The 12324-nt window shown below is 49.1% G+C and overlaps 1 long non-coding RNA gene across 2 annotated transcripts; it reads right to left on the reverse strand.

The window, feature by feature from the left end:
- Window positions 1-213: 213 nt before the first annotated feature.
- On the reverse strand, window positions 214-4745 carry LOC136305627 (uncharacterized). Of its 2 annotated transcripts, XR_010725382.1 has the most exons (5): window positions 4461-4745; window positions 4303-4382; window positions 3143-4225; window positions 1755-1977; window positions 214-1593 (listed from the first exon to the last, which is right to left on the reverse strand). It is a non-coding gene; the product is annotated as an uncharacterized lncRNA (long non-coding RNA). The 2 variants fall into 2 exon arrangements; XR_010725381.1 differs by having other exon boundaries at window positions 4303-4745.
- Between the last annotated feature and the right edge of the window lie 7579 nt (window positions 4746-12324).

The following is a 12324-nucleotide window of genomic DNA, read 5'->3' on the forward strand; positions in this document are numbered from 1 at the left end:
ACATCAGAAACACAATTAATTTGAATTAAATGAGCCTGGTTTTCTAAGGGGTAAAGTTTTAATCTTTATTCAAATAATATGGGCATGTTTTCTCTTTCTCTATGGTTTTTTTTTGGTGGGTTGCGGGGGAGTTTAGTTTGTGGGTTTTCTTTTTTTGTTCGCTTTGTTTTGGAGTTCTTTGCTAATAAACAAGCAGGGTCGGAGAGTTCAAAATAAAACGTCTACTTTGTTTTTATTGCCCCCTCTGAAATGCGCCTCGACAGCCTGGACAGCAGGCTGCTGCTGGTAACACTGTGCACGGGTAGGAGGAGACCTGGTCGGGGCTGGGAAGGAAAAAACGGCACCACGGTGGTCACAGCTTTCTCCCTTCAGGAGTTTTATGGAGCAGAAAATACAGAGCTTTTGCCAACTGCGCTCTCTATGACATCCCGACGTCCAGCGGGCACCGAGGTCATTTCTCATCTTTCTTGCCAACAGCCAAACCCCCAGGCGCCCGGGGGAAGAAAGAGTATGGGGAAAAAAAAAAGGAACAAAGAAAACATGAAAAAATAAACCAAAACTATAGAAAATAATAAATAAAATTAAAATACCAAAAGAAAAAAATTTCAAAGTAACAAAAAAGTGGAAAAAAAATTTAAACAAAAAATTAAAATAAAAAACTAAAAGTAGTTTTAACAAGTAAATAAATAGCTAAAGAAAAAAATATAAAAATTAAAAAACGGAAGAAAAAGTCTTTGAAAAACCACAAAACGCAACATGAGAAACCACAACAAAAGAGCATAAAAATACAAAAATAACAAGAAATAAAATACAAAATTAAATAAATGCAGCTTTCACCTCCTGCCACTGCCTAAAAAAGCACCATGGCTTTCCTCAATTATGCAGCAATAAGGGAAACAAACCCAGTGCCCCCCAGAACAGAAGGTTTTCTAGACAATTCCCACTTTTGCTTGGAAACAAATTCTATTTTAGTGGGAAGCTCATTTTGGACAAACACCCAAATGTGCCAAGGTAGGAAAGAACCAGCCCCTTGTGTCCAAGGAACAGCAGCTAGGCCTGGATTCAGGTTTTAATGGCATTTATGTAATTAAAAATGCAGTAAATTGAACTTTACAAAGAGATGAATCATGGCAAATAAATACTTCAACGTTTTCTTGGGAATTCACAGAATTTTGTGGAGATGGTGCTGGACAATCCCTGATTTACCAACATTAATTGGGTAAATTTCCTTGGAAATGTGCTCTACAAGGTGCAAAAATTCCAATTAGGATGGAAAATTGGAATAAATAAATATTCCCTTACTAAAATCAGAGAGAAAATCAGAGTTATTCCTTCAAATAAAAGGAAGGAATAACATCTAAATCCAAGCTTGCCCGGAAAACAAGCTCAGGAATTTCTAACATTGAAAACTTTTGCAAGAGTCATGAAGTTGGTGAAAGTTCATGGAATGATGATTTAAAATCTGCTTCCTCTGCTCTAATTTAAAGGGAAGTGGGAATTCAACAGGTCCAGTTACTCCTATCCAACCTTGGACTGGGATAAGGCCTTCCAGTGGCTTCACTTCCTACTGGCTCTCTCCTTTTTGCCCACAACCTGGAAGAGGAAAAGCAACAGGAATAAAGTCTCAAACAGGATGGCCTTGGTCCAGGCAGACTGAAATGCAGCTCCCAGGGAGGGAGGCCAGGCTGTGCCTCGGGGAGCTCCGGGAATCTGGGATTGCCCGTGGGATTCAAGGGCTGGAAAAGCACACCCACCTGCCAGGTTCAGTGCTGGGACCGAGCAAGGCCGGGGCTCGGGGGCAGCAGTCAGAGCTGGGACTGCAGGAGAACACCCCAAACCCGGGTTAAACATCCGGCACGACACGCAGCACGCTCCGGGAGAAACTCGGGTGGGAGAAGCCCCGGGATGCTCCACGTTCCTTGCCCTTGGCAGCTGTGCCAGGGCCTCCATCAGAATGCTGACCTCACCGTGCAGCTCCTACAAAATAGGAGAACTTATGGGAATCGCCCAGCAATCCATGGACTTCCAGTTATTAAGAACCACAGCTGCAGCGAAAGGTGCCCAAACTCTACTGCAAACCAGCAGGTCTGAGGAGACGCAGGGATTTATTCCTGAGGGGACACAAGGATCCCTCAGCCAGCCAGGATTTCTCCCAGGCTCTTCCCACTGCTCTCTGAGGACACAAACAGCAGTTTTTCCCTGGAGTTCCCCTTTCCATCAATGCCAAGACTCGTGTTCTCCTCCAACCCCAGGTTCAGGAAGGAAAGTAGGAATATTATCACTGCACAGACTGTCCAGGAGGGTGTGACTGAGGCAGCAGCACCAGCTCCCACTCCACTGCTGCTCTGGATTCCTGAGCAGCTCCTTTCCATCCTGCCCTTCCCAGCACCATTCCCTGGGTGCCATGTCCACAGACACCTTCTCCATGCAGCTTAAAACACACAGACACCAACAGAAAGGAGATCAAAAATCAATTCACATGCTGCTAGTCAGAGAGAATGGGAGAGGCCTAAAAATCTGCATTTATTTTAGAACACTAGAGCAATTTCTTCATGACCCTGACTATCAGTGATGGGCAGATAAACACCTTCTTTAACTTACTACCTGCAAAAACATCAAGTTTCAAGTTTAGTAAAGATAAAATTTTGCTGCAAAAATAAAAGAGGTGGGATGTTGGTGTTAGTGCTTTAACCTTCGGACATTAGCGGGTATTTGTAAAACAAATTCATTATTGAAGCAGCTAACTTGAAAATAAGGGGGTTTTACAATAAAGTTGACCAAAAAAGAGTCTCAAAATTAAGATATAGGTTGCACAAATATTTAAGAAAAAAAAAGTTGTCTTTCGTGCATATAACCTGCCAGCCTCTCATGTCTTCAGTCCTTACCATTTATTTTTACCAAGGTGATGACTAAAACCTTGTCAAAAGCTCAAAAAAAAAAACAATCCAGGACAAGGCAGTTGTTTTCCCAAGTACCCCCAGTGTGGAGCTGTGTCAGCCACAAGTGTTTGCTCCCTCAGCCCAGCCCGGAGCAGGCTCCAGCTGCTGCCCAGGGGGGTTACCAAGGGACTCACCTGTTTGAAGCTGTAAATGCAGGTGGCCTGCACTGGAGTGCCAATAAATGTGAAATATGTGACTCTCACCTTGAATAGCGATCGATCTTCTCAGGGGAGCCCCTCACCCAGGATGGGGGGCTCTGCCACGGATTTCATCCCTCTGCATCTGAAAGAAAGTTGGGACAAAAGTCAGAGTGCTGCAGGATACCTTGACAGCTCCAGACATCTTGTGGCAATCTAGGAATACCCTCTACAGTCTAACTACACCCCACATCACAAATTTCAAGCCCCCAGCACTATTACCCTCGTACCCCTACACCCAGACTGAGCAGCAAGGCAGAGCAGCTCCGGGCCAAACACACACCAACACCCGTGACACAGCACAGGACAAACGAGGGGACGCAACAGGGACAGAAAACTCTGGGCAAGAAGAATGACCCTGAGGGTCCAGAGAACTCGGAATGAGATGACCGAGGTGAGACTGAAGGTGTGCTGGCCAGGCTCAGAGAACCCTGCAGGAACAAGATGCCATCGGGATGACTTATCCCAAGAAATGCAGAGATGGATGCCCGAGAACCCTACGGTCAGAATGCTCGACCTGTCTTTGCATTCTCACAAGACCTAACCCGCCGGAATGGATCAGGGCGGTGCACGGCTGTCAGTACAGCTCAGAACAAGACCTGAAAAGGCATCGGACTGGATGCTTGTGAAGAGAGATGGATTCTGATGAGTGTCCGAGCAGCTGAGACAAAGGCACCTGGCTGAGGAGCACAGAGATCAGAAATGCTAAGACTGATGCCAGAGGTTTTGACAGGCCCCTGAAGGGCTAAGGGAAAAGACAGCACACACAAGACACCCAAGACACAGAGTGCACAACAGACACAACACACACCAGGACTGCTCTGCCCTGCACACCTCGGCACTGTGATCCAGAATGAGACTCTCCCTGGATGAAACCTAAGGGGTCACAGCTTAGACATCCCTGTCTTCAAACCTGACTCAAAAAACCTTGCTAGTGACCCCACACTCTTCTTTCATGCCCTCTACGGCTCTGAGCTCTCCACTTATCTCTCAGATGTCTGGGGAGGTGCATCCACGCCGGGTCCCAAAGAAGGCTGCCTCTCCCTCGGGGAAATTCCTGCTGTGACCAGGCTGGTGTCTCCTCGTCAGCTACAATAAAGAGAACTAAACGTGACCCTGTGCTCTTAGCAGCACATCAGCCAGAAACCAGCAATTCTGCTACTCACAGTCTCCTAAGCTTGCCTGTGTCCTCGGCCCTGTGCTTCAGCTGCGCTCAGAGGCCAACGCCGGCGTCGCAGGGTCTGGTCTAAAAATAAAGACAAAGAACAGAGCTGTAACACGGCCACCATTTACACCTCCCCTGCAAATCAAAACAGTGACCGACCTTCTCAGGGGAGCCCCCTCACCCAGGATGGGGGGCTCTGCCACAGATTTCATCCACCTGCATCTGAAAGAAAGTCAGAACAACAGTCAGAGTGCTGCAGGATACCTTGACAGCTCCACATATCTTGTGGAAATCTAGGAATACCCTCGACAGCCCTGCTACACTCCACATCACAAATTTCAAGCCCCCGGCACTATTATCCTATTACCCCCACACCCAGACTGAGCAGCAAGGCAGAGCAGCTCCAGGCCAAACACACACCAACACCCGTGACACAGCACAGGACAAACGAGGGGACACAACAGGGACAGAAAACTCTGGGCAAGAAGAACGACCCTGAGGGTCCAGAGAACTCGGAATGAGATGACCTAGGTAAGATGGAAGGTGAGCTGGCCAGGCTCAGAGAACCCTGCAGGAACAAGATGCCATCGGGATGACTTATCCCAAGAAATGCAGAGATGGATGCCCGAGAACCCTACGGTCAGAATCCTCGACCTGTCTTTGCATTCTCACAAGACCTAACCCGCCGGAATGGATCAGGGCGGTGCACGGCTGTCAGTACAGCTCAGAACAAGACCTGAAAAGGCATCGGACTGGATGGTGCTGAAGACAGATGGATTCTGATGAGTGTCCGAGCACCAAAGTCAAAAGCACCTGGCCCAGGAACACAGAGATCAAAGATGCTAAGATCGATGCCAGGAGTTTTGAGAGGCCCCAGAAAGGGCTACAGCAAAAGACACAAAAGACAAGACGCACAAAAGACACAGAGTGCACAACAGACACAACACACCCTGGGACTGCTCTGCCCTGCACGCCTCAGCACTGTGATCCAGAATGAGACTCTCCCTGGATGTAGCCTAAGGGGTCACATCTTGGACATCCCTGTCTCCAAACCTGACTCAAAAAATCCCTCCCGGTGGCCCCTGATGCCACACCCCACTTTCATCCCCTCTGTGGGGCTCCAAGCCCTCCACTTATCTCTCAGACATCCAGGGAGGCAAATCTGTGCCGGGTCCTAAAGAAGGCCGCCTCTCCCTCAGGGAAATTCCAGCTCTCACCGGCCTGGTGTCTCCTAGTCAGCTACAATAAAGAAAACCAAACATCAAAGCATAATCTTGGCAGCCCATCACCCAAAACCCGACAATTCTGCTACTCACTGTCTCCTAAGCTTGCCTGTGTCCTCGGCCCCGCGCTTCAGCTGCGCTCAGAGGCCAACGCCGGCGTCGCAGGGTCTGCCTGGGTAAAGAGCAGACAAGGTGACGTGGCAGCGCTGGAACTTGAGGGGACCATCCCTCCTTCTCCTCCCTGACTCACCTCAACTCCTCGCCCGTTATCCAAGACTACCTGGATGGGGCCTTCACAAGGAGAAGATCAAGGCTCCATCACAGACTCCTGGAATGCTCCCGGAGGGCTCACGGGTGAGGTGACCCGGGTCTGTCGTCCGGTTGGTGAGAGGGGAGCTCAGCCTCCTGCGAGTGGACTCCCTAAAACACACAATAACGGAGGCTTAGAGTTGCACCAGCGAGTGAGGCTTGAACAATAGCAACTGCTTCTGTCCACCCGTCACTGCTCACCTCGCCCACGTCAGCTTGACTGCTGAGATCCGGCTTCACCTCCTAAAAACAACGAAAGAACAGAGTTGTAACATGGCCACCATTTACACCTCCCCTGCAAATCAAAACAGTGACTGACCTTCTCAGGGGAGCCCCCTCACCCAGGATGGGGGGCTCTGCCACAGATTTCATCCATCGGCACCTGAAACAAAGTCAGGACAACAGTCAGAGTGCTGCAGGATACCTTGACAGCCCCAGACACCTTGTGGCAATCTAGAGATATCCTCTACAGCCCTACTACACCCCACAGCACAAATTTCAAGTCCCCAGGACTCGTCCTATTACCCCTACATCCAGATTGAGTTGCAAGGCAGAGCAGCTCCATGCCAAACACACACCAACACCCATGACACAGGACAGGGCAAACAAGGGGACACAACAGGGACAGAAAACTCTGGCAAGAAAAACGACCCTGAGCATCCAGAGAACTCGGGATGACATGATCGAGGTGAGACTGAAGGTGAGCTGGCCAGGCTCAGAGAACCCTGCAGGAACAAGATGCCATCGGGATGACTTATCCCAAGAAATGCAGAGATGGATGCCCGAGAACCCTACGGTCAGAATCCTCGACCTGTCTTTGCATTCTCACAAGACCTAACCCGCCGGAATGGATCAGGGCGGTGCACGGCTGTCAATACAGCTCAGAACAAGACCTGAAAAGGCATCGGACTGGGAGGTTCTGAAGACAGATGGATACCGGATGTGTGTCCAAGCACCAAAGTCAAAAGCACCTGGCTGAGGAACACAGAGATCAGAAATGCTAAGACTGATGACAGAATTTTTTATATGCCCCTCGAAGGGCTAAGAGAAAAGACATGAAACACAAGACGCCCCAAAGACACAGAGTACACAACAGACACAACACACCCTGGGGTTGCTCTGTCCTGCACACCTCAGCACTATGACCAAAAATGAGACTTTCCCTTTTTCTAGCTTTAAGGGTCACATCTGGGACATCCCCATCTCCAAACCTGACTCAAACAATCCCTCCCGGTGACCCCTGGCCTTGTTCTCTGCTTTGATCCCCTCCATGGCTGTGAGCCCTCCACTTATCTCTCAGACGTCTGGGAAGGTGAATCCACGTCGGGTCCCAAAGAAGGCCACCTCTGCCTCTGGGAAATTTCTCCTGTCACTTGGGCTGGTGTCTCCTAGTCAGCTACAATAAAGAAAACCAAACATCAAAGCATAATCTTAGCTGCACATCAGCCAAAAACCAGCAGCTCTGCTACTCACCGTCTCTTACGCAGGACCGGGTCCTCGGGCCCCGTGTGTGCTTCAGCTGAGCTCGGAGGCCGACGCTCGCAGCGCCAAAGCCTTAGAGGCATTACTGGCACTGAGCCCACCCACCGTGGCCTCCATTAGGGCTGTGAGCATCCCCAGTTAGAGCAGGACAGGAACGCAGGGTGGACATCCCCGGTGAACCTCAACCCTGTGGACTCTGCCCCACCACTGTCACTTCCTGCCTGGCCCTAGCTTAGGGCTACTGCCTGCACCTCTCAGGACTTCTGGCATTGCCTTGCCATTAGGATTGCTGCCTGCACCTGCTCTCAGGGAAACAGTGTTGGCAGCAGTGCTGTGAGGACCGGGATACCTGTACTCTGACTTGTATCCTAGGCTGTACCCCTGATTTTCACTGTGTGTTCTCTAGGCCTTGAGTCCTTTACCTCAGCCTCTGTGTGTATCACTGTAACCTCCCCCCTTCTGAACCCTGCTTCTTCAGAGCCCTAGACCTTGCAGCCGGGGACGCTCTGCACCGTTAGGGTCCCAAGAGCTGTCCTGCACGCAGGACAGGTACATCCACAGTTGTTCCCTGCCTACCCTAAGAAACGTGGCCCTGAGACAGGGCAGAGGCTGACAGAGCCGAACTCTTTGCGGTGGCAAAAGGCACGAAGCCTTACCAACCGCCGCCTCGAGAGGGAAATCAGGAGCACTTCCACCGGCTGCGGAGAGACAGGGAATCCCAGGGTGGGTGGGGCGGGAAACCCCCGTTATCCCCAGCCCTGTTGGATCCTGCTCCCCACTATCGCTTCCTGCCTGGCCCTAGCCTGACAGCGTCTGCACATGTCAGAGCTTCTAGTACATTCCTGCATTAGGATTGCTGCCTGCACCTGCTCTCAGGGGAAGTGTGCTGGTAGCAGTGCTGTGAGGGCCAGTACACCTGTACTCTGACTTGTATCCTTGCCTGTTCCCCTGAGTTTCACTGTGCCCTTTACCTCCCAAGCCCTCCTTCAGCCTCTGTGTGTCACTGTAAACTCCCCCTGCTGAACCCCACTAACCCGACACCTTGCAACTGGCATTGCTCCTAATCAGGACGCTCCTGGGCCAGGAATCCCCTGCTGCAGCCTAACCTTGTGGACTCTAAAAGAAGGCCAATAATGTGAAGCTCCCTAGAACACGGAGATGGGTCAGAACTGCCCTGCCCAGCGAAGGCTCTGGTGATGTGGAGGAGAAACCCTCTCCCTTTACTCCTGAGGGGACCACCCCACTAGGGCCCTCTCCTCTAAGCTAACTTTAAATCACCTCCCGGGAATGAAAAGGTTTTTCCCCTTCTCCCAACCGCCGGCCCCAACACTTAGCTTTTGGAACACAAGCTGAAAATCCATCCTTGACAGAAATGAACGTCTCAGCACCGTGGATGTCGAGATGTTCTCTACGTCCGCTTCAGGGCTGCCGTATCCAGACTTTGCCTCCGCATCCCCTCACACTGCCTAGGATCACAAAACAGAAAATGTGACTATCCCCCTCCAGAAGAGTAATCCCCGGGGCTCCTCTGCACCGCTGTCCCGGTTCCCCCTCAGATCTTCAACCCGCTCCAGAGGCTGACAGGAGTGGACCCAGCAAAAGGAAAACACTTAGCACATCGCTCACCTATGGGTCACCCTGCCTAAAGGCCAACTCCCCGGCTCCCTCTTTTCCTTAGCACGTGCCTAGGACAGCAGCAGCACCTACAAAGAAACAAAAAAAGCAAAAAATGTATGCCGAGTTACTGTGAAACAGCAACCTCCCCAGTCTGATTGAAGCATGCCACAAGTATACCTTAATGCTGCACCCATCTGGCCTCTGGCATCCGGGGCCAGCATATCTGGCAAGGGGACCACCTAAAATAAAATAAAATAAAAAAAAAGAACAATGAATGCTTAGAGTTACACCAGCAAGTAAGACTTGAGCAATAGCAACTGCTTTTATCCACCAGTCACTGCTCACCTCGCCCACATCACCTCGACTGGTGAGATCCAGCTCTGCCTCCTAAAAATAAAGACAAAGAACAGAGCTGTAACACGGCCACCATTTACACCTCCCCTGCAAACACAAACAGTGACTGACCTTATCGGGGGAGCCCCCTCACCAGGAATGGGGCATTCAGCCATGGATTTAATCCATCTGCATCTAAAAGAGAGGACAAATGTCAAAGGGCTGCAGGATACCTTGACAGCCCCAGACATCTTGTGGCAATCTAGAGATATCCTCTACAGCCCTACTGCACCCCACACCATAAATTTCAAGCCCCTGGGACTTATCCTATTACCCCTCCACCCAGACTGAGCAGCAAGGCAGAGCAGCTCCAGGCCAAACACACACCAACACCCGTGACACAGCACAGGACAAACGAGGGGACACAAAACTCTGGCAAGAAAAATGACCCTGAGGGTCCAGAGAACGCGGGATGAGATGACCGAGGTGAGACTGAAGGTGAGCTGGCCAGGCTCAGAGAACCCTGCAGGAACAAGATGCCATCGGGATGACTTATCCCAAGAAATGCAGAGATGGATCCCCGAGAATCCTACGGTCAGAATCCTCGACCTGTCTTTGCATTCTCACAAGACCTAACCCGCCGGAATGGATCAGGGCGGTGCACGGCTGTCAGTACAGCTCAGAACAAGACCTGAAAAGGCATCGGACTGGGAGGTTCTGAAGAGAGATGGATTCTGATGAGTGTCCGAGCACAAGGTTCAACGGCCTCAGCACCTGGCCAAGGAACAAGGAGATGTTAAGAACAATGTCTGGCATTTCCAATGGGCCCCTTAAAGGGCTAAAGCAAAAGACACACCACACGAGACACCCCAGAAGACACAGAGTGCACAACAGACAAGTGACACAACATGCCCTGGGACTGCTCTGCCCCGTGCACCACAGCACTGTGAGATCTTCCCTTTATGCGGCCTAAGGGGTCACACCTTGGACATCCCCATCTGCAAATCTGACTGAAAAACCCCTGCCCCAGCACTCCCCTTTCATCCCCTCTGTGGCTCCGAGCCCTTCGCTTATCTTTAGGATGTTCAGGGATGAGGTGAATCCACATCATGTGCCAAAGAAGGCTGCCTCTGCCTCTCAGAATTCCCTGCTGTCTTTTAGTCAGGTACCATAAAGAAAACCAAACATCGATGCATGATCTCAGCAGATCTGTTAGCCGGTCAGTGAGGGGGCCTCAGTGTAATACCAGTGGACCACCTAAAATACACAAGCAACTATGGATGCTTATAGTCGCCCCAGAAATGCCACTACTCTGAGCACACAAATATATGAATTCTAGAAAAGAAAACACAAGAAATAGTCCACCAAAAAAAAGCCAACTAATATTTCTCTCAGTCCAAATATAATAAAAACAATTCCTATGTCAAATCCCCTCAAAAAACCTCTAAAATATATACCCAGAACCCCCCCATCCTAAAACTAAAAGATCCATTCAACTATAAACAATAACTCACAAATTATCCATAACTATAGAACACACACTATAGCCAAACAAGCTAAATAAATAAACAAACCCCTCCCACACAATAAACAATGATCTGATTACAAATATTAGAAAACCCTAAAAAATGAACTGCTGCACATTACCTCAAACCCACCAAAAAAACACCACATGCCATGATAAAAGCCATCATTAAATTTAAAAAAAACTCGCCTATACCTCACACTACAGCCAATTACGCCACTGTAAACCTCAGGAAACACATCCTTGGAAAACATAACACCCCACCAAAAAAAAAAAAATCAACAACAAAACTCAGTTTAATAACAAGCTAATCCACACATAAACTAAGATGCCTAACATAAAATAAATAGACCATAGCCTTCATCATATACCATCTCCAAGTAAAATAAAGCTACACAAAAAGTTATTAATAGCCACTTTAAAACCATTATACAGAAAAAAACTCAAAAAAAATTTAAAAGCTGCATCTAACAAAACACCCAAAGTTCAACCAGCCTAGGTAGCCCTACCCAATCTGAATCCCTATACCCAATGAACAAAACCCCAATAACGCACATCAGAAACCTATCAAAGAAAGCTACTTAATTCTGCCTCAAATACAAACCCACTCATAAAGCTATCCTCACTCAAAAACCAAATTACACGTAATAAACAATACCAAAACAATCTAACAAAAGACCCCATATCACTAAAAAAAGTAATAGTGAATAAAAACCACATATAAGTATCCCTACTTATTAAAAATAGAGGTGAAAAGAAATCCCTCTCAGTAGACAGCAACAGAAGAGAAGTTTCATCACTCCATTTGAACTCCATTTGCTTTCATAACCCCTTTTTCTCCTGGGAGCACCAGGAAGAGACTAACAAAACAAAGCTGAAAAGGAGAAAAATCCCCCCTAAAACTCCACACTGGCTTACCTGCTGCTGTCCGGTATAAAGAAACATTCCACATCCGCGTGTTCCTGCAGGTGCTGTAAGAGATTTTCCCCACTATTACAAAAACCACACTTTGAAACTCAACTGGAGTTCTTCACCCTCCGCAGCTCAATGAAAAAGTGAGCCGAGGCTCCTCTGTTAAACCGCCCGCGGCAGGAACCGCCGCCTCATCATCGTAACAGTTTACACCTGCAGCTGGTCTGCTCCCTGATTATCCTGACAGCTCACACCTGTGGCTGCTCTGGTCCCCCCTCATCGTTTACATCTCACACCTGGGGATGCTCTGGCCCCTCACCATCCTGTGACAGCTCTCACCTTGCGGCTGCTGCCACTCCGAGTGAGGGCAGAGGCAGAGAGGACTTGCTGCTCATCCCCCAGACAGTTCATGTCTGCACCTGCCACGCTGGGGCAACGGGCTTTCCTTGCTATGGATAAGGATCCCTCTTCTCCTGCAGGTGCCCAAGGCTGAAACTGGGATTCCACCTACAAAAATCCAAATGTGTGAGGCTCATAATTCCTAAGGGAATTCCCCAGCAATCATTACCCTCCATTTACAATTTTCCCTTTGGAATCATCGCTAACTTGTCTTTCTGTGGAA

This window comes from Chamaea fasciata, unplaced genomic scaffold (assembly GCF_029207755.1).
Source record: "Chamaea fasciata isolate MVZ Bird 193981 ecotype frontalis unplaced genomic scaffold, bChaFas1.0.hap1 SCAF_537, whole genome shotgun sequence".
NCBI lineage: Eukaryota > Metazoa > Chordata > Aves > Passeriformes > Sylviidae > Chamaea > Chamaea fasciata.